At 37.7% G+C, this 22,858-nt stretch overlaps 1 protein-coding gene across 3 annotated transcripts in view; it reads right to left on the reverse strand.

Annotated features, from left to right (window-relative positions):
• TOGARAM1 (TOG array regulator of axonemal microtubules 1) overlaps nucleotides 1-22,858 on the reverse strand; it is a 108,629-nt gene that overhangs the window by 82,619 nt on the left and 3,152 nt on the right. The window lies entirely within an intron of this gene.

A 22,858-nucleotide genomic window follows, 5' to 3' on the forward strand; every position in this document is an offset into this window, starting at 1 on the left:
ATGAAATTAAGGGATAAGAAAAAAGAAAGTACTGGGAGAAAGGGAAAGGGAGAGGTAGAATGGGATACATTATCTGATATAAAAGAGGTCTGAAAGAGATTTTTACAGTACAAGGGGAAATGAGAGAAGCGGGGAGGGGAGCACATGAACCTTATTCTCATCAGAATTAACTCAAAGAGGGAATGATAAACATACTCTGTTGGATGTAGAAATCCATCCTACCATAATAGTAGGAAGGGAAGGAGGTAACTGAAGGGGAAGGCAGGAGCTGATAGAAGGAAGGGCAGTTTGGGGAAGGTAAAAGAAGCAACATACTTTTGAGAATGGACAGGGTAGGAGGAGAAAGTCAGATAAACAGGGGGAAACAGGATGGAGGGAAATAACATAGTAATCATTATTGTGAAAAAAATTTTTGCAGTGAATTTCTGTGATAAAGACCTCATTTCTCAAATATATAGAAAATTGAGCTACATTTGTAGAAATGAGCCATTCCTCAATTAATGGTCAAAGGATACGAACAGGCAGTTTTCAGACAAAGAAATCAAAATTATCTATAATTATAGGGAAAAAAATGCTCTACATCACTATTGATAAGAGAAATACAAATTTAAACAAGTCTGAAATACTACCTCACACCTGTCCAATTGGCTAATATGACAGAAAAGGAAAATGATAAATGTTGGAAGGAATTTGGGAAAATTAAAACACTAATGTGCCATTGGGGAAGTGGCATACCAATTCAACAAATTTAGAGAGCAATTTGAACCTATGCCCAAAAGACTATAAAACCCCTTCAGCAAGCAATACAACTACTAGGTCAGTATCCAAAAGAGATAAAAAACAAAAAGGAAAGGACCTTAGTGTACATTTACAGCAGCTCTTTTAGTAGTGGCAAAGAACTGGAAATTCAAGGAACGACCACCAATTGTGGAATGGCTGAACAAGTTGTATATCATTGTGATGAAATACTATTGTGCTTTGAGAAACAATGAGGCAGGATCCTCTCAGAAAAACACGTAAAGACTTACATGAACTGATGCAAAGATGAAATGAGCACAACCCAGAGAATACTGTACACAGTAATAGCAATATTGTATGATAATCAATATGAATAACTTAGCTATTCTCAGCAATACAATGATCCAGACAATTCCGTAGGACTTATGATAAAAGGTGCTATCAATCTCCAGAGAAAGAACTGGTAGAGCTTCAATGCAGATCAAAGACACTTTTTCTTTATCTTATTTTACTTTGTTTTGTTTCTGTTTTCTTTCACAGCATGATTTACATGGAATGTGTTTTGCATGACTGACATGTATAATAACATGTCAAATTGTCTGCCTTCTCAATAGGGGGAGAAGAAGGAGGGAGAGAATTTGGAACTCAAAATTTGAAGAAAAAAAGGAACACAAAATTCCTTTACATGTAATTGGGAAAAAAAATCAAAGATTTTTTAAAATCCTGGGGAAGAAAGTGAAGAACACTAGGACACATTTTTTTCCACTACTATTCACTGAAGAAAAGAGAAAATGTGATTTGGGAAGTGAACAGCTAGCTAAGAAAGTTGCATCTGAGAATGTACTTTGGACTTCTGGACCATGGCTACAGGAATGACAGACTGCTGGCCAGAGATGGAGCAGATCAAACAAAAGCTGGTAAGCATATATATGCCAGGTGTCTTGCAAATCATTCAATCAACAAGAATTTATTACAGCCAAACTATGCTTGTATCTATGAAAACAAAGAATGGAAAGAATCTCTATTCTCAAAGATCTTACATTCTAACAGAAATATGTACAATGTAAGTTAAGGACAACAAAAAGGATTGTTATTAAGTAATGTCAGAGAAAGAGAGGACAAAAGCATTGACAAGCCCACTCCCATGGATAAAACAATGATAACTGACCGCAGAGAGAGTTGCTTAATTCTGATATTGTTTTGGTTTTCTCTCTCAAGGAAAATGACCTTTTAACTGCAAATGATAGAACAAAAAATGGCTAACATGGAGATTATACCCAAGAAGGGAAGGTGGTTGTTGTTGTTTGTCCTTTGTTCTTGAAGAGGACCATGACGTCAAGATGATGACATGACTTGCAGTTGACTTTTATTTGAATGAGTGAGGGCTGCGTAAGGTCACCAGCCTCACTTTCTCCTCAAGAGCCATCTGGGTCCAGTGGTCTGATATTCATCAGGACGACTGGAGATGGCTCAGGATGTAGTGTGAGACCTTAGCCCTTTTAAGCTAAGGTCTTATCACATTCTCACTTTGAGTGAGATACACCCATTCAATTGAATAGGCCTGGTTAACTAGTTACTCAAGGGATGACCCTTTTTAATAAAAAAAAAAAGTCTCCCCAAGAGATCATAAAAATGGGAAAGGGTCCCACATGTACAAAAATATTTATAGCAGCACTCTATGTAGTTGCCAAAAACTGGAAGTCAAGGGGATGTCCATCAATTGGGGAATGGCTGAATAAATTATGGTATATGAATGTAATGGAGTACTATTGTGCCATAAGAAATGATGAACAAGAAGACTTCAGAGAGGCCTGGAAGGACTTATATGACCTGATGCTGAGTGAAAGGAGCAGAACCAGGAGAACTTTATGCACAGCAACAACCACAGTGTGTGAGAGTTTTTTCTGGTAGACTTAGATTTTTGTAATAACACAAGAACTTCTGAAAAAAAAAAAAAAATCCCAATGGTGGACCTCAAGGCAAAATGCCTTCCACACTCAGAGAGAGAAATATGGAAGTCACTCACATAATGTAGCAGATCATGTTTGTGTATGTGTATCTGTTTGTGTATCATGTTCTGATTTGTTATATGGATTCTTTCATTTATCTTAGTCTGACTACATAGCATGACTATAGTGAAAATATACTCAATAGGAAAGTATATGTAGAATCTATACAGAATTGTATGCAGTCGTGGGGAGGGAGGGAGGTAGTGGGGGGTGGGTGGGGAGGGATAAAATCGCAATTGTATGGCAGTGATTGTTAAACATTAAAAAAATAAAAAAATATAAAAAAAATAAATAAATAAAAAAATAAAAAAAAAAGTCAAGCAAGGAAGGAAAGATCCTCAGGGTTCCTGAGTAAAAGAGAAACAGTTACTATTTAGTATTTACAAGAAGGGAAAGGAAACGTAAAAGAGTACCTCTAATATATTCAGATAACCTGGCCTAAAACTACATCTTTGGGTAGTAAAAGAATATTAAGATGTAACTGTTAAGACACGTTAATCTTGTGGACAATAGCAAAAGGCCCTATAGAATAACTGTAGAAGGCAAAGTGTAAAAATATTGAAAAGTGAGAAGTAGAGTCTGCAAGCTATAAGCCAGTGAGTTTGATTTCTATTCCTAGAAATATTCTAGAACAGATTATTATTATTGTTGTTGTTGTGTGTCCTATGACTCAGAGCATTTGTTCATCTTGCACCACAATGTTAAATTGTGAATCTCTCCCTCAGTTATTTTTCATATTTATTAATTTTAATTTTATGTTTATTAATTTTTTTTTAGTTTTGAACGTTCAGTTTTATAAGATTTTGAATTCCAAATTATTTTCTCCCTATCCTCCCCCCATCCCCAAGATGGCAAGCAATTTGATATTGGCTATTATAATGGTAAGGGAGTTTGAAGATCTTCCCTGCCCCTTAATAGGCCCATGTGACCTGCTTTGAGCTTTGGCCCAGCTTGAGTCACATGGAACCAATGGTGGGAGGAGTTTGCTGAATGAGTGGAATAAGAAGGGTGCAGCAGGAAGAAAGAGTGAGGTGGAGCTAAGAGAGAGGTAGCAGGCAGAGCAGAGCAGAGTAGCTAGGCTGGATGAGGGAGGGGCATTTTGTCTAAGGGAGCTTGTGTGTGGGGAGGCCTGACGGAGGGAAGGCTTGGGGATGGCGATCCTCCCTCTATTGGTAAGGTGTACAAACTTCCTTGTTACCATGGTGGAACTAGCTTTCTGGTATCTGAATAAATATTTTGGTTCTGTTTTTGAGAAAGAGAGTTTATATTCTGCAAATGTACCCTGGAAATACGTCTGAATATCCACACCAGCCACTGTGGATATGACACTGACTCTACAGCTATACATGTAGAATCATATTAAACACATTTCCATGTTAGTCATGTTGTGAAAGAAGAATCAGAACAAAATGGAAAAACCATGAGAAAGTAAAAAAACAAAAAAGTAAAACTAGTCTGCTTCAGTTAGCATTCAGACTCCATAATTCTTTCTCTGGTTGTGATTAGCATTTTCCATCTTGAATCTTTTACAATTATCTTAGATCACTGTATTGCTGAAAAGAGCTAATTGGTGGTCATCAAAAAGTGTTGCTGTTATTACTGTGTATAGTGTTCTGGTTCTACTCACTTCACTTTCCAGGTTTTTCTGAAGTCAACCTGTACATCATTTCTTATAGCTCAATAGTATACCATTACATTCATATATCACAACTTGTTCAGCCATTTCCCAATTGATAGGCATCCCCTTAACTTCCAACTCTTTGTTACCATAAAAAGTGCTGCTATCAATATTTTTGTACATGTGGCTCCTATTGCTGGACCAAAAGGTATGCAGAGTTTTATAGCCTTTTGGGCAGAATTCCAAATTGCTCTCCAGAATCAGTTTACCACTCCACCAATAATGCATTAGTGTCTAGGACACATTATTAAAAAGATGGTAGGTGAACATCCAGAAAGGAGAGCAGTGATTACAAAGAACCAGTATGGCGTCATCAAAAGTAAGTCATGTGAGGCAAATCTTTTCTTTTCTTTTTTTGGCTGTTGAGAGATAAGAGAATTTTGTAGTTTGTAGCAAGGCATTTGATATCTTATACTACTCTTGCAGAAAAAAGATGGAGAGATTTGCTCTAGCTAATAATAAAGATGAGACAGATACAGACAATTAGATAAGATTCAGAACTGGTGGGAGCACTAAAGAGAAATGTTAATGTTTCAACAACAGGAGGTATTCAGAAGAATGACCCATGAGTCTTTGTTTAGTCCAAGGGGTACATCAAACTTTTTCAATATATAACCTGATAACTGTATTTCAATATAATGGGCATCCTTTGTAAGTGACTTAAAGACATTTATGAGCAGAGGTCCATGATTAAATAAACTTCACCAGACTCTCAGAGAGGTCCTTTTCTTTCAAAACCTCTCCCTGATATAGTCTGAGACTCTCTTTGTAAAAGAACATACATCAATTTATGTTGTTTCCCAAATCATCCTTTCTGCAGTCCAATAATCAATGGCCATTTTCTCATAATCACCAAGCAGCTGAGGGTTCCCTAGTTTATTTAAAAACAAACAAACAAACAAAAACCCTGTTGGTTCATTCAAATAAGTAGGTAGGGAAAAGATTTAGCAGCTCTGGGGGCAAGTTCAAGGTTTTTGATGCCTGCTTAGCAACTTTCTTTAACTTTCCATATGCAAATGAGCTACTCAAAATTAAGTTTCAAAATGATCCACTTAAATCTGAAAGGTGTTTTACCTTCACAAGGTACAAATACAGTCTGAAAGAGAAATACTTTTTCACTTAAATATTAGTTGGCATTTACAAAACTTATAGGAAGATAGAAAAATGTAATTTGAAAATTTTAAAAATCCTTGACATTCATTCCTTATTAGTTTTCACGAAATAACATGACAGAAAGTTTCCTTGCCTTGTTAGTAAGCTTCTTACATAGTTCTTCCTAAGCCTGCAGTCAACTCTAGAGAATGATGAGCCCAGGGCCTACAGAAGGGTGTAAATAGACCATGTAGGGAGATGGTAAATCCTTACCTGGCTGCAGTGGAGAATGTGAATGTCATTATAAGGGGAAATGATCCTGACACTAATGGGGGTGGAAGAGTAAAGTAGGTCCAGTTCATACAACAGTGTGTGGCATGTGTGTGCCACTATGTACTACAACACTATAAAAGAACACAAAAGACCTAGGTTTAAATTCCAACTTTGACATTTATCACTTGAGTTACTCCCTTGAACAAGTTACAACCTCTTTGGGCCTATTTCTTCATCTGTACAATGACTAGTTATTACAGCAGGGTTGGACTAGATAACCTCTGAATTCCTTCCAGTTCTTAAGTCTATGATCCTATGATCTCATATAGAAACACAAAAATATACATGCATACATACACATATTTGGCAGGTTCCAGGCAATATACTATATAATGGAAGGAGCTTAGATCTGGAGAGATTAGGGATCTTGTCCTAAATTAGTTACTAACTCATTATATCATTTGGAGCAAAAGAAGGGATGAGAGGCGTATTCTGGATCTGAATCTGTGCAATAAAAGTTTCAAAATAGAAACAACCATAGCCTTCTAAGAAAGGAAACATAGTATCTTCTAGTTTGTGACAGAGGAAACTTCTGGGCATTGTCTGATGCGCACTCTAAATTTTTGTTTTAGAACTCCCTAATAAATCTTTCCTGTATAATTTTCATTACGTCTTCCCTTAAATTTATCACAAAACATCATTATTCTACTGACATTAAAAGGATGCTTCTGGAATCTAAATGCTATACTACTTGGTGCATATATGTTTAGCACTGATACTGTCTATGGTACATTTTAGCAAAATGCATTTTCCCTTTATATCTTTTAATTAAGTCCATTTTTACCACTGCCATGTCATTGCTATGAGATAATAATCACTACCCTTGCTTTTTAAACTTAGCTAAAGTGTAATAGATTCTGTGCTGGCCCCTATTTTAAACTATATTTTCCACTTTATTCGTTTCTAGTGAACAAAAGATTGTTGGATTCTGGTTTCTAATTCATTCTGCAATCCTCTTCCATTTTATGAATGAGTTCATCCCATTCACATTCATAATTATGACTTGTGTATTTCCCTACATCCTATTTTCTTATTGAGTACCTGCAAAGACCTTTGCCTAAAGGGCCCAAGGTCTCCCAGTGCATCCTGGGTCACCTCCAGTCATCCTGATGAATATCCTGTCACTGGATTCAGATGGCTCTGGAGGAGAAGTGAGGCTAGTGACCTGCACAGCCCTCTCTCACTCAAAACAAAATCAAGTGCAAGTCATGTCATCATTTCTCTGATGGCATGGTCTTCTTCAGCAATGAAGGATGAACATAATTCTCTTATACTTTCCTTCTCTTTTTTCCCCACCCCCACTTAAAGAGTTTGTTTTGCTTCTGACTTATCCATCCCTTCATCTACCCTTCCTCTTACTCCTCTCTTTTCCCTTAACCTCTTTCCTTCTACTTCCATGTTGCTCCAACTGGGTGTAAATGTATTCTTCCCTCCTTTGACCAGTTAGGATGTGAATGAAGTTCGAGTGTTACCTGCTCCCCTCTTTACCCCCTACTACACCCTCCTTGTATAGATTTCTATCTTCACACCCCATTCATGTCAGCTAATTTTCCCCATTCTTCCTCTCACATCCCCACTCTCAGTGTATTCTTATAGCCAACCCTTTCCATTCTTCTTTTGAGATTAAAACATATCATTTTTAAGCCCTTTGTCTAACTGCACTCCCTCTGTTAACCCTAATAATAAGAGCTCTGAGATATCTATCTATATATTAAACATTTCCTCATATAAAAATGTAAACTAAACTGTTAAACTACCTTCTGTAGTCCCTTATGATTGCTTGTTTATACTTACCTTTTCACACTTCTCTTGAGTCCTATGTTTGTATGTTAAATTTTTTACTGTCTCTGGTCTTTTCATCAGGAATGCTAGGGAGTCCTCTATTTTGTTAAAAGCCCATATTTTCCTCTGTAGCATTATATTCATTTTGTTGAGTAGATTATTCTTGGTTCGAAGCCTATTTCCCTTGCCTTCTAAAATATTATATTCCAAGTTCTCTGCTTTATAGTGATGGATGCTAAATCTTGTTTGATTCTGACTGTGGCTCCTTGGTACTTGAATTCTTTATTTGTGGCTGTTTGCAATATTATTGCCATAACCTGAGAATTTTGGATTTTGACTACAATATTCCTGGGGCTTTTCATTTGGGGTTTATTTCAGGAGGTAACTACTAGTGGATACTTTCAATTTCTACTTTGTCCTCTAGTTCTAAGATATCTGGATAGTTTCCTTTTATGATTTCTTAAAATATGATGACTAAGCTCTATTTTTTGTCCAAAACTTTCAGGTGGTCCAGTGATTCTTAAATTATCTCTCCTTGATCTATTTTCTAAGTTAGTTGTTTTTCCTATGAGATACTTCACATTTTTTTTTAGTCTTTTGGCTTTATTATTTCTTGATGTTATTAACTTTCATTTGGCTAATTCTAATTTTCAAGAAGTTATTTTCATCTGTAAAATTTTGTACCTCTTTTTCTAAGCTATTGATTCTCTTTTCTTATCTTTCTTCCTTAGCCTTCACTTCTTTTCCCATTTTTCCTCTGTTGCAGTCAAATGGTTTTTAAAATTTCTTAGTTCTTTTAAAAAGTTTTTTGTTTTAACTCTTTTTAAGAATTTTTGTTGGCAAAGGATTCTGGGAAAATAATGAGGTAAGACAGGAAACACCAGGCTCTCTGAAATTTTCCCACAAACATAACAGAAATATTGCCTCAAAGAAATTTTGAGCAACAGAAATAATTAAAAGTTGGGGTAAGAAGTTGTCTTCCTAAGACAACTGAGGAGGACTTTTGGAAAATCCAACCCCCAGAGGCAGAGGCCAAGATTGACTGAAGTATAAACACCTCCAGGCAAACTCTTCCAAATCAACAAATAAACCCCGGAGGCAGGTGGCAGGTGGCAGGCTCAGCTTCAGAAACTTTCACAAGGACAAAGTGGGATCAGATAGTTGAACAGGGGAAGATCGAAGAACCCTCCTGCAGTCGTTGGACACAACTACGCAGGTACACTGACCAGATGTGGTCTTTGGCTGCAGCTGTGGGTAAGGAGCAAGCACAGCCTGGTCAAATGTAGTAGTAGAGGGGCAGGGATCCTGTTGGCTGTGGGCAGGCTCAGAAGAATAGAATCCCTGGATTCAGTTATCTGGTTCCAGGGCAAATGGGTGAGCAGAAGTTCCTAGTCCCAAAGAGAAAGAGGGCAATTGCAGTGATTAAGTGGCAAGGGGCCCTATTCTAGGTTCAGCAGTGGAAAAAAGTACCCAAGGTCAAGCTACCACAGAAAGCTTAGAAAATAACTGCATGTAAAGCCTGAAGCATCATCCGCTATACCTCAGGACTAGAACCTGACTATACTAATAAGCTGATACAAATAACAGCACTGACAAAGCAATAAGCAAACCAGAACGAACCTGACCATAGACAGCTACTTTGGGGACAGAGAAGCTCTGAGTTGACACTCAGAAGATAGTAAAACTAAAAAAACCACTCCTACCTCAAAAAAAAAAAAAAAAAAAGGTCAAATGGTCACAAACCCAAAAAGAGTTCTTGGAAGAACTTAAAAAGAACTTTAAAAATCAAATGGGAGAGGTTGAGTAAAAATTAGGAAAAAAAATAAGAGCTATCCAAGAAAATCACAAAAAGAAAGTCAACCAATTAAAAAAAGGGATCTAAAAACTTAAAAATAATTCCTTAAAAATTAGAATTGGACAAAGGGAAATAAATGACGTTATAAGACACCAAGAAATATGAAACAAAATCAAAAGAATGAAAAAATAGAAGAGAATGTGAATCATTTCATTAGAAAAACAACTGATTTAAAGAGCAGATTGAGAAGAGACAATATAAGAATTGTTGGACTACCTGAAAGCTATGATTAAAAAAAAAAGTCTAGATATGACATTACAAATAATTATTAAGGAAAATTGCCCTGAAATACTATAATAAGAAGGTAAAATTGTAAAAGACAAAATCCATCAGTGACCACATGAAAGAGAAGAAAACTTACAGGAGTATTATAGCCAAATTTTGAAACTCCTAGGTTAAGGAGAAAATACTACCAAGCAATAAGAAAAAAATTAAATACTATGGAACTACAATCAGGATAATACAAGATCTAGCAGCTTCAACATTAAAAGCCCCAAGGGCTTTAATGTTATATTTCATAGAGCAAAGGAGCTGGGCTTACAACCGAGAATAACTTACCCAGCTAAGCCCTATGGGGCCCACTGAGCTAGCTCTGGCAATGAGTGCATCAACCTCACTGTCAATGTGTACATCCCTGGAAAGTATACTACCAAGGCAAGTGAATTTATCCACAGCATTCAAAACTTCTCCATTTGTTGTAACCAATGGTTTCACGTATGGATGGTGTGGTGGTAGCTGATGGAGCACCTGTGGTTTTTTTGTGTTAATTATTAGACCAAAATTAGCACAGGCAACAGAGAACTGATCCACACTTTGTTGCATTTCAGCTTCAGAACACTTTTCAGGGATGTACACATTGACAATGAGGTTGATGCACGCCACTGCCAGAGCTAGCTCAGTGTTTTGGAGGCTCTGAAGAAAAGTTTGGGAGAGAAGAGGTATTATTAGACTGACTACCAAACTGAAGGTCTACAGAGTCATTGTGTTGACCTCACTGTTGTATGCCTGTGAAACATGGACAGTATACCAGTGCCATGCCAGGAATCACTGAATCACTTCCATTTGAACTGTCTTAGGAAGATTCTGAGGATCACCTGGAAGGATAAGGTACCAGACACTGAAGTCCTTGCTCAAGCTGAACTGTCAAGTATTCAAATTATGTTTTAGACAGCGCAAAGATGGGCCAGCCATGTTGTTCAAATGCAAAATAAACGCTTGCCAAAAAGACTATTTTCCAGAGAACTCACATAAGGCAGGCGATCACATGCTGGTCAGAAGAAGTGATACAAGGACACTTTCAAGGTCTCTCTCAAGAACTCTGAATTGAACTGTGCAACATGGGAGACACTGGCACAGGGCTGCTCAACATGGTGTGCCGATATCAGAAAGGGTGCCGTGCTCTATTGAGCAAAGCAGAATTGAGACAGCACAAAGTAAAAGTGGGATGTGCAAATTTGGAGTATTCACCCCAAAAATTCTTACGGATTATCTGTGCCCAACCTGTGGTAGAGCAGTCCGAGCTCATATCGGTCTGATCAGCTACAGTTGGACACACTGAAAATTCACTTTATCATGGTGATGCCATTTTGATCCTTTTCGAAAACGAAGGACAACAACCAACCAACCATGTGGCCCAACAGAACAATCGTAATGCCTCTTCCAGGGTCCTTTGCTTTGAATTCCATGGGCCTTTTGAAAATTGGAAAAAAGTTATCATGTATCCTAAATCCCTCTTCAGGCTAAACACCCCAGGTTCTTTCAACATCTTCATATGACAAAGACTCAAGGAATTTTGTCATCTTTTTTTTAAAATTGAATTATTTTATTTGTTTTCAGTGTTTGACAATCACTTCCATATATCTTCCATTTTTTCTACTCCCTCCCCCTCATTTCCCCTTCCGTTTCCACTCCTTCCCTGAGACAGCGTACAATCTTACATAGGTTCTACATGTACATTCTAATGCATGTTGCACAGAAGAATTAAAATGAATGGGAGAAATCATAAAACAAAACATAATACAAGAACTTTGTCATCCTGATTGCACTCCTATGGATCGTTTCTGACTGTTGTCAATGTCCTTCTTAAATTGTGATGCTCAAAACACAGTACTGCAGTGATGATGAAGACAATCATATAGTAGGATTTTATTACATTCATTCCAATGCTCTAGCCTGTCAAAATCTTTGGATCCTGATTGTGTCATCCAGTATGTGAGCTGTCCCTCCCAGTTTGGTGTTCCCTGCAAATCTAATGAGAATGTCATCTATGTTTTTATTCAAATTACTGATAAAAATGTTAAAATAGCACAGGATCAAACACAGATCTCTAGGGGACTTCATTGGAGACCTCTTGCCAAGATGATGCTGCACCACTAGCAACTACTTTTTGAGTTCACCCATCTGACCAATTCCAAATCTATCTAATTGAATTATGATTCTAATTGAATTATGATCTCTCTAGTCTAGACCATATCCTTCCATCTGCTCTGCAAGAATAACATGATAAAAAACTTTTATCAAAAGCTTTGTTACAATTTGAGTAGCCTATATCCACAGCATTCACTTCATCTAGTTTAGTAATCCACTATAGGCTAGATGTTTCTCTAACAGATTCAGGACAAGTTTCAGATGATGCTTGAATAGATAATTGACCAGACTGATGAAACTGAGCAGTCACATCAATAAGCTGAAGAAAACCATTGTGGCCTTATGGACCAGAGCAAAAGTGGAATAATTAGAATGGGAAGGCAAGATGCCCGTTGAATGAATGAATGAATGAATGTATGTATATATGTATTTGCAAATAACTACTGTACATAGACTCTTTGGAAAGTCAATGTTTCATCACCATCTGTAGTACTCAGTAAACTCCAGTGGCTTTCTGTTGCCTTAAGGATCAAATACAAAATGCTCTATTTAGTGCTTTAGGAAAATCACTGGCTTAATAGAAGATAGAACAGTATGGGGAGAAACTGAAGGCAGGATATTGCAATAATCCAGGCATGAGGTGATAAGGGTTTTTTATACTAGAGTGGTGAGTGTCAGAGGAAAAGAGGGGGAATATTCAAGAGAAGTTACAAAGATGAAATTGATAGGCCTTGGCAACAGCTTGGACATAGGGAGAGAAAAAGAGTGCTAAGTGTAGGATGATTCTTAGGTTATGAGCCTGAGGAACTAGAAGGATGGTGTTGCCCCCTACAATAACGGAGAACTTAGGAGGTGGTAGGATTTTGGGGAAACATAATGAATTCAATTCTGGACATATTGATTTCAAGATGTTTAAAGGAGTTAGAGATGTCTGAAAGGCAAATAGAGATGGGATATGAGAGATCAGCAGAGAGTTTGGAGCAGGAAAGTTAGATTTGCGAATCATCAGCATAGAGATGGTAATTAAATCCACAGGAGCTGAAGACATCACTAAGTGAAATAGTACAGAGGGGAAAAGAAGACCCAGGACAGAACCCTGAGGGACATGTACAGTTAGAGGGCATGATCTGGAAGGGGATCCAGGAAAGTAGACAGAAAAGGGGTAGCCAGACAGCTAGGACAAAAACCAAGAGAGACTGGAACCCCAAAAATTTAGAAAAAAGAGAGTGCTATGTAGGAGAAAATGATCAACAGTGTCAAAGGTTCCAGAGAGATAAAGAAGAATGAGGATAGGAACAGGCCATTGAATTTGGCAACAAAAAGATTAGTAAGTCTGGAGAGAGCAGGTTCAGTGGAATGATAAGGTCAGAAGCCAGATTGTAAGGAGTTAAGAAGAGAATAGGAAGAGAGAGGCTCCTAGGGTAGATGGCATTTTTGAATTTATCTACAAAAAGGCAAAATAGTTACAGAATGATAGTGGGTATGGTAGGACCAAGTGAAGGATTTTTTTTCCCAGATAGGGGAGACATGGGTATGATTGTGGATAGGAGGGAATGAGTCAATAGATAGAGACTGAAAATAAGAGATAGAGTAGGGATGACAGAGGGAGTGTTCTATTGGAGCAAATGTGATCACTTGAAGAAATAGAGGTGTTAGCCTTGATAAAGAGTAAAACGATTTCATCATGTGAGACAAGGGTAAAGGAGGAAAAAGTGGCAGAAAGCATCTGAATGATAGAGGAGGAAGAGGGGAAAAGAGGGAGCTCACAGCAAATGGCCTCAATTTTTCTGTAAAATCTGAGCAAGGTTCTCAGCTGAGAGAGTAAGGAGAGGGGGAGCCATGTGAGGTTTGAGGAGGGATGAAAAGGTTTAAAAGGAGTCACATGTGTAGGAGCAAAGGTGAGGAACAGTGGGAAGTGATTCAATGCTGAGACTTGGCTGGGCATAACTGGAAATGTAGTTAAAGGGGAAGGCATTCAAGAGAGGATGACAGTGTAGAGTTGAAGTAACACCTCTGGTGGCCCTTTAAAAATGAAGGAGCAGTTAAGGTTAGAGAAAATTCTAAGGAATATGAACACTAGTAGTAAAGAAGAGAGCTAGCTATAGAAGAATCCAATATTTAACTATTTCTCATTTCTTGCCTGGGGGAGGGAGGACAAGGACCAGTGGGATTTCTCTCTTTCCACCCACCATCAGCCATGGCATTACAGTAGAGCTAGTTGCCCAGCAGAAGACACTGTATTTCAGCAGAGAGTAGGCCTAGGAATCAGAGTGGGAGAGGAGTATAAGGAATATATCCTGTGAGTCAAGAAAAAAGCCTTGGCTATGTTGGGAGTTAAGGTGTGAAAAGACCAATCTCAAGGAGCCTAGCTGAGAGATTTGTCCAGTAGAGATGATGCACCCAAAACGAACAGAATAAGGTCATCACAAGAAGGAAAAAGATAATGAATTCCTACATTGCAGGAGATATAAGCTGCCCATGGCAATGTGTTTTTCTTACATTTGTGTCCATCTGGGTACATGTTTTCTTCACTAATACTGTGCACAGTTGGGGAAGAGTGAATCTGAGATTTGCAAGGGAACATTTTGTTAATAATGTTATGAGGCCATCTCAGTAAATGGCTTTGCTTTGAGCTGTGTGTATTGGCTGCTCATTAAAAGTAAGCACAATGATTAGGGGAACGGATGCTGTGAGATAAAATTTTACAAATTCATACCCACAGAATACTCTAAATTGGAGGTGGTCACTACAACCCCCAAGAATCCCAACCTATGACTGCAAATTGAGGCTGCAGTTTTGGAGGCTAATTCCTTGGTCTCTCCCCACTTCAAAAATCTTCAGTGGTTCCCCATTGCCTACAGGATCATATCTAAATTCCCGTACCTGACAGTTCAGGACTGTCTGCAATCTTATTTCTACTAGCTTCTCCAACACTCTCTCATCTCAACAAACTAATTTCTTCTCTAGTCAAAAAAGGTAACAGTAGTATGTCATGTACATTTGTGCCTTTGCTTATGCTACTCTCCCTATCCTGGAATGCCCTTCCCTCTCCTCTGCCCTTATTTAAGTTCAATCCTTCCTACAAGGCCCAACTTTCAGGACCCCCCTTCCTTCATACTTTACTACCCCAGTTCTAAAAGATTAGAATATCGTAGAAATTGAAGGTCAGAAGGGACCTTGAAGACTCCTCCAGCTATAACCTTGTCTTTCTGCTGACTTTCCATCCCTGGCCTTTAACCTGGCACTCCAGCTCTGTCTCTGGAACCTGATAAGATTCTGACTGCTGACTGATAAAGAATTTAACATATATATGTGTCCCTGGACTTGCCACTTTTTAAAAAAATCAGATAATTGCCTCAGCTCTAGATGATAACAGTCATATAATTTGAGGGATGGAAAAGTCCTTATGGGATCATTCCAGTTATTTTCCTGAAATTTTCCTACTGTTATTCATTTTTCCCTAACCAACTCCCTGTTCTCCTCCCCGCCAAGAGTAATTAAATCAACACTACCATTCTTTCCCAGATTAAAATACCCCTCCATGCCCTAAAAATTCTGTCTTCCATATAAGTTACTTTACTTGCTTATTGTATTTATATTTCTAGCATTTAGCATAATACATGACATTTAGAAAGTACTTAATAAATGCCTGTTCATTTATTCTCCTGGTTTAACATCTTATTTTATAAATGTGAAAAACTAGATTGAAAGTAACTGAGTTGCTTATATCTATACAACCAATTAGCTGTAGCTAGAAGTAGAAGCTAGATCTTTTGACTTCTATCTAGTTCAATTGCCTTATGCCTCCTTTAGAGTCATGCTAGTTACTCTCTTTAGTACTCATATGGCTCTTGGAAATAATATATTTAAGATCTTATAAATCTTAAAACACTCTATAATTGTTCATTTTTATTATTACTATTATTATTCTCTGGAATTGTAATTTTTCCCCTATAACATGAGAGGGTAGGGTTAGTTGGTCTCTAGGGTCCCTTCCAGTTGACCAGTACATAGGATATCAAGCTTTGTGGCTTTTGTTTGCCTTTATGTCATTACTGTTCAGATCTGGGATCTGATGTCAAATCCTTGGTCAAGAATACAGCTTCCAAGTATAATTATAGAACTGTCTAAAATTACCCTGCCTTGGGAGAGAGTGGATTTTACTTTCACTAGAGGTCTTTATTCAAAAGCTGGATGATCTCTTGCCAGGTACATTTTGGTGGGGATTCTTGTTCAAATACTGAGGTTCAATAATCTTTATGCAAATGACTCCCAAATCTACATATCTAGCCCTAATGTATCCCCTTAACTCTGGTACTGCACTACTGTGGTTATTCATCCTTTGTTTTCAAAGAGGACCAATGACATTGAGGTGCAATGTCTTTGACTTGCAAGTGAGGCATGACTGCACAAAGTTGTTGGCCTTACTCTGTCTTCCATATTCATCAAAGTTCAACTCTATGTTAGACCAACCTCTAAGCACTCCATGGTTCTTGCTTTGGCTGCCTTCATGGTTACTGTAACAAATGGTTCTCACCTGCCCATTCCACTGTGGAAGTCTTTACATACTTGGAGTAGACATCCCCCTAACTCACCAATGAGTTTGAGGCCTGCCAGTTACCCTCAACCTGGTTTAGTAGCTTGTTTGCCAAGACAGTTTTACTGGAGTTTTGCTGCTGAGCATGCTAAAGCTTCTTACAGCCACAAGTGAGAGTTGGGTGACAGATAGGCACCAAAGGTAGATAAGCAGCCTTGAAAAGGGCTTGAGAAGCCCTCATACCAGAGGTGCTAGTCCTCCCTAAACACCCCATATCATCTCAAACTCAATATATCCAAAACTGGACTTGTATTTCTTACTTAAGTCCCCATTTTTGTTATGGTACTACCATGATTCCAGTCACAGAGGTCTCCTACCATGGATTGTCCTTGAATTTTCCCTCTCCCTCAGATTACTTATGTTAGCAGTATACTTTCCAGGGATGTACACATTGACAATGAGGTTGATGCACACATTGCCAGAATTAGCTCAGTATTAGGGAGGTTCCAAAGGAAAATATGGGAGAGAAGAGGTATTAGATTGACAACTAAATTGAGGGTCTTCAGAGCTGTGTTGCTGACCTCACTACCTCATTGTTGTATGCTTGTGAAACCTGGACAGTCTACCAGTGCCATGCCAGGAAACTGAAACACTACCATTTGAACTATCTTAGGAAGATTCTGAAGATCACCTGGTAAGATAAGGTATCTGACACTGAGGTCCTTTCTTGAACTAAAACTGACAAGCATTTAAACTCTACTGCAAAGAGTGCAACTCCAGTGGGCTACTATGTTGTTCAAATGCCAAACTTATGTTTGCCTAAAAGACTATTTTATAGAGAACTCACACAATGCATGTGTTCATATGGAAGTCAGAAGAAGAGATACAAGGACACTCTCAAGGTCTCTCTCATGTACTCTGGAACTGATTGCATGACATGGGAGACACTGGTACAGGACTGTCTAGCATGGCCTGCCCTCATCAGAGAAGGTGCTATACTCTATAAGCAGAGCAAATAGAAACATGAAATTGCAAATTTAGAGAATTCACACCAAATGTTCACATGGACAATTTGTGCCTGACCTGTGGTAGAGCCTTCTGAGCTCATGTATCAGCCACAGTCAGATATGCTGTAATTTGACTCTCAACAGAATGATGTCATTTTGGTCCTCTTCGAGAATGAAGGACAATCAACCAACCAACCATCTTGTCTGATCAGTTCTAGTCAATTCTACCTCCACATCTTTTATCTGTTCCCTTATCTTCACTCATAGAACCCTGATCCTAGTTTCACTACTCACTTGGATCACTCTATTTTTCTTCCTATCTCCACTCTGTCTCTTTTCCAATTTATCTCCTTATTTCTGTGAAGTTGATTTATTGATAAAGCACAGACATGACCATGTTACCCCCTACTAAAAAAAAAGTCTTTAGTGGCTTTTTAACAAACACAGAATTCTACACTCTATTTACTGGCTTCCAACTGCTTTCTAAGCTTACAGTACACTACTCTTATCACTCTATATTCCAATCAAACTGGCTTACTTACTGATTCCCATATATGACATTACAATATGGTATTATCTCATTCACACCGAGAAGACTCCTCTCTCCCTGCCCACAATGCAGTTTCTCCCCACCTCTGTCTTATAAGTTTCCTTAAAGATATAGCTCAGGTGTTACCACCTACATATTCTTTCAGGATGTTCCCAGTAATTAGAACTCTCTTTTTCTTGAAATTACTTTACATTTACTTACTTATGCATCTTGTGTATATGTTGAAACTTGCCCTCCACTTCTATCCTCAGATATAATGTAACCTGCTTAAAGGCAGGGACTATTTTGTCTCTGTGGCACTTAATATTTAATGACTATTCTTCTCAAACGTATCTCTTTTCCTAACTTTTCTATATCTTTTGAGTTTATCATTGCCCCTTGCAGTTGCCCATGTTTATAATGTTGGACTCCTCAACCTCTTTTATTCCCCTCACTTCCTAATGCCATTCTTTGCTTAAGAAGCTTCCATGGTTCACACTTGCCCTAAGATTAAATACAAAATTCCCATTTGGTATTTATAGCTCTTCCAAACCTGCCTCCAACTTACCTTTCCAAGGCTGATTATACATTATTCCCCTTGTGCTAAGGACAATGCATTCTATAATGGCTGGTCTCTGTAGTTCTATACTCCTATTCATAACAAATATAAGGATATGTTTGTTACTTAGGACTTTTAAAATGGCAAATGCTGTCTTACTGAACGGATGTTGCATGCTAGAAACATATTAAGGGAAAGTTCTAAACTCTTGAGCAGACTATTACTCTTCCTCCAATGAGCAAGCCTCAAAACTATTTCCCTTGATAACAGAAAAAGCAAGTTGGAGATAAAAGAAAACTTCTTAGGGATACTTTGTCAATTCTTTTATGCAATTTATTGCAATTTTACTATGCTGTCTAATACTTCTGATCTGTGGGAAAGATTTCTCTTTTTTCAATTTGTGATAAAGTTCATCTCAGCCCAAGTAAAGTAATTTTTTGTAGCATTCTAGCCCCTACATTTCTAATGTATGTCAAAGATGAAACTCTTTTGTACAATAAGGGAAAGCTTATGAGTCATCTCTGAAGGGTGCTGACAAGTAGATCTAATATGGGTGTCTGTACTCTGTCACTAGCTAGCACCAGGTTCCGGTTCTCTCTCATAAACTGAGGGTTATTTGATGGGGGAGGGGAAAATCAGCATCTAGTAGTGCTAATCTTAGGTGTGCTAGTACCTCAACTAGAGTGGTACCTCTTTTGTGATACAATCCTCCAGAGATCTCTGGGAGTTGACTTGGCTGCATAGCCAGATAGCTTGTGGAAAAACATCCTAGGTTACACTATCCAATCTGTAACAATATTTTGGGGCAGAAATTTTTGGTAGATATTTGTGGAGCTGCCACCTCTCACCAAATCCAATAGCTGATAGGAGAACACAGCCTGCAATGTTTGCATCACTAGCAGAAGTCCCATTCAAGACACAGAACACAAAGGAATTCCATTTCATTACCAGCCTTTCAAAGAAAGAAGTTTTTTGTTAACCCTCAGGAGGACTCTTAAGGTCTATGCTGGTAGCCTGTTTTATTTCTTCCTTGGTCCTGGAAGTTTTGTTTATCACAAAATCTCACCCTTACAGCAACTGCTACTACTAGTAAGTGTTTGATCTTGTCATCACCCACAAATGTACCACTACTATGTTCAAGAATTTTGAAATCCCCTTCTCTTATCAGAGTCTATTGGCTCTTCATTTCTTCTTCTACTTTCCCTTACAAAATCCTACTCTTTCTCCAGACTGGGACCTCCAATTCCTTCATAACTCAATTCTCTCCCAGGCCATCTCCACTGTATTGGCCACTCTCTCCTCTTCTCCCCATCTTGAATCTTTGGTGGACCAATTCAAGTCTATATTGTCCTTCTCTTAAATAGCTAGTCCCCTCTCTTCAATACCCCTAGCTTGGCTATTTAATGAAAGGGATGTAAAGCTTATCCTGATATGTTTATGCTAGAAATTATAAATGCAAAAGCCATAACTGTTCAAATTAGCTCAAAAAGAGACTTTGTATGTTTCACTCTCTCATTAAAGGGTACAAGCTTCTAAGTCTGTGTATTGTCCTCAGGATGATTAAAAATGGTAGCAAGAATAATGATGATAAGGAAGTATATAGTACTTAACTCATAGGACTGTTATAAGGATCAAGTGAAGTAATGTATAATAAGCAAGGATTTCAACTTAAAGCAACACAGAGACACAGAAATATACATCTGGATAGATATACACAGATGTGTATATTCGTCTATGTGAGTGTACACATCCACATACACCCACACATATCTATTGTGATGATGATACTAGTAACTTAAATTTTCTAACAATCCACAACCATTTTGGGTATTTTAGGTTTTAGGAATCATTAGAAATAAACTGATCCTATAATTTCTAAACTATTTAAAGACAATTACACAACACTTTTTAAGGAATAAAAAAAGTCTAAACAGATTTTAAAATTACAAAGTATGCTCCCCAGTTAAGGGTACATTAGAAAGCATGTGTTACCTTTCCACACTGTAAGAAATATCAAGAGATAACTTAATTTGAGCCTTATCTTGCTGAAAGGAAACCTTATAGCACCAAAGCCAAACTTAACTTTGGATCATTTAAGTTAGATTAGACGATGTTCCATATTATACCTTACTAGTTTAATAGCTTTCCAAAAAGGAAGGGGAAGAACGTTAGACAAAGCCTTAGAGGATCATTACTTTTTAGTAAAGGAAACAAGATTTCTTTTCAAAATTACTAGAATTATTTGTTATATATATTGCCTACAGTTGAGTACAAGGTCTAACACCTAAGGCATATTAATATGGTTCCATATGCAGTTGGGTTTTCAATTTGAGAAATCATCAAATACTTGAAAGGAATTTGGTTTTTTTTCAATTTCTCAATACAGAGAAGTTCTAACACACATCTGACTTTAAAACTGTATTAACCTTTATTTATGGTAATGAAGGAACTTATAATTTCCTTGGTATAAAACCAAAGAATGCATTCTCAGACTTACACTGAGTGTAAACACCTCTGATAAAGCTGTAGATAAGTGGAAAAAAAAATCAAATGATGGAAATGTTTTCAGCAATGAATCCAAAACACAGCCATGTACTTGTAGTTCCCTGTCTTATGGTATAGCTGTGAGAATCAAATGAGAATCTATGTAAAAGTAATTTACAAACTTTAAAGTTCTATATGTCAGTTAGGATGCTGCTAACTAAAGTTGCATCAGCTAATTTATAACCATTTTTTTAAGTTTTAGTAACGACTAGTAAATGAAAAAATAGCTCACTTTTACATAGTGCAGTTCACACGTTACAAAGTGCTTTCCCAATATTTAAGATGTAGGAGCCATATGAGAAGCCAATAAGAGATTTTTAAAAAGGGCAGTGAGAGAGGTAGGAGGAAAGTCATACTTATATAGTGTGATGGAAATTAAGAGACAGGTTATCAAGGAGGGGATATCTATTCTACAATATTAAATGCCACTAAGATGGATGAGTCAGGGAGGGTAAGCTTGCACAGAAAAAAGAGTTGATTGGTTTGTAATATAGAAGAAACTTTGGAGAGAGTAGTTTCATGAGAATGTAGGAAAGGAAACCCAATTAAAAGGGCTAGCAAATGAGTGGCTGATGAGGCAGTAGAAATAGAGAATGTAGACTATTATTATCTACCAGTTTGACAGCAAGAGAAATGAGTATGAAAGCTTGAGAGAATGGAACAATAGGAGGGTTGTTTTAGGGGAGTGCAGATCTCAGCATGTTCTTAAGTTGAAAGACTAGGTAGAGGTGCAGTTCAAGATACACTAGTGAAAGATATGCAAAATCATGGAGAAGAAAAGAAGAGATAGGTAGGTCTGAGGACAGAGGTGGATGGATTGGCTTTAGTTAGCTTTTTCTGAGACTGGAAAGATGAAGCTGGAATAGGAAGTAGAGGAGATATAGAATTCCTAATAGATAGCCTCAATCTTCTCAGTAGGTAGGTAAAAAGTCATATGCTGAGAAGAGAGAAAGGGCAGTTTGAGACTTAAGAGAAAGGCATGATAAGGTCTTAATACAATGGGGCAACCAGGTGAAGCAGCTAAATGGCATAGTGGACAATGTTCAGGACCTGGACTCAGAAAGACCTGACTTCTAATTCAGCCTGATACATATTGGTTGTGAGTCTCTAGACAAGTCATTTAACCTGTCTGCCTCAGTTTCCTCATCTGTAAAATGGGAATAGTAATAGCACTTTCCTCCCAGTGTTGTAAGAATCAAATGAGATAATATTTGTAAAGTGCTTTACAAACCTTAAAATATTATATAAATATTTTGGCTTTGAAACAGCTGTTGTACAATGTGAATTAAAAAAAACCACTATCCATGCTACAGTGAGGACTTATTTGAATGAAATTATTTAGCACAAAGTTACATTAATCCAGCTAAGTAGGATAGCACTATCCCTATCTTACAGAAAAGGGAATTGGATTCCAGAGGGATAAGTGATTCATTTGAGACCCTACAATCAGTAAACAGTAGGGGTCAAGTTTCGAGATTCCAGGCTCAGTGATCTCACCACTGTACTTCACTGCCTAGTATCAGAAGAACTGAAGGTTCAACTGCTGCTACACATACAATCAAGACTTTAAATAACAACAACTCTATACATTTTTACTACCTGACCAAGTGGATCTTAAGAAATCAACTATTCCAGTACTCTTATTTGACCTTTATAATCTACTATTAACTTTTTCTTTTAGGCATATAAAGCTTTTTACAACCTCACCCCTTCTACCTCTCTAGTCTTCTTATACCTTACTCCCCTCCACTCTACAGTACTATTCCTTATCCAAGGCTCTGTCTTCATTTCCCATCTCCATGTCTTTGCACTCACTTTCCCCCATGCC

The sequence above is a fragment of the Notamacropus eugenii genome, chromosome 1, assembly GCF_028372415.1.
Source record: "Notamacropus eugenii isolate mMacEug1 chromosome 1, mMacEug1.pri_v2, whole genome shotgun sequence".
NCBI lineage: Eukaryota > Metazoa > Chordata > Mammalia > Diprotodontia > Macropodidae > Notamacropus > Notamacropus eugenii.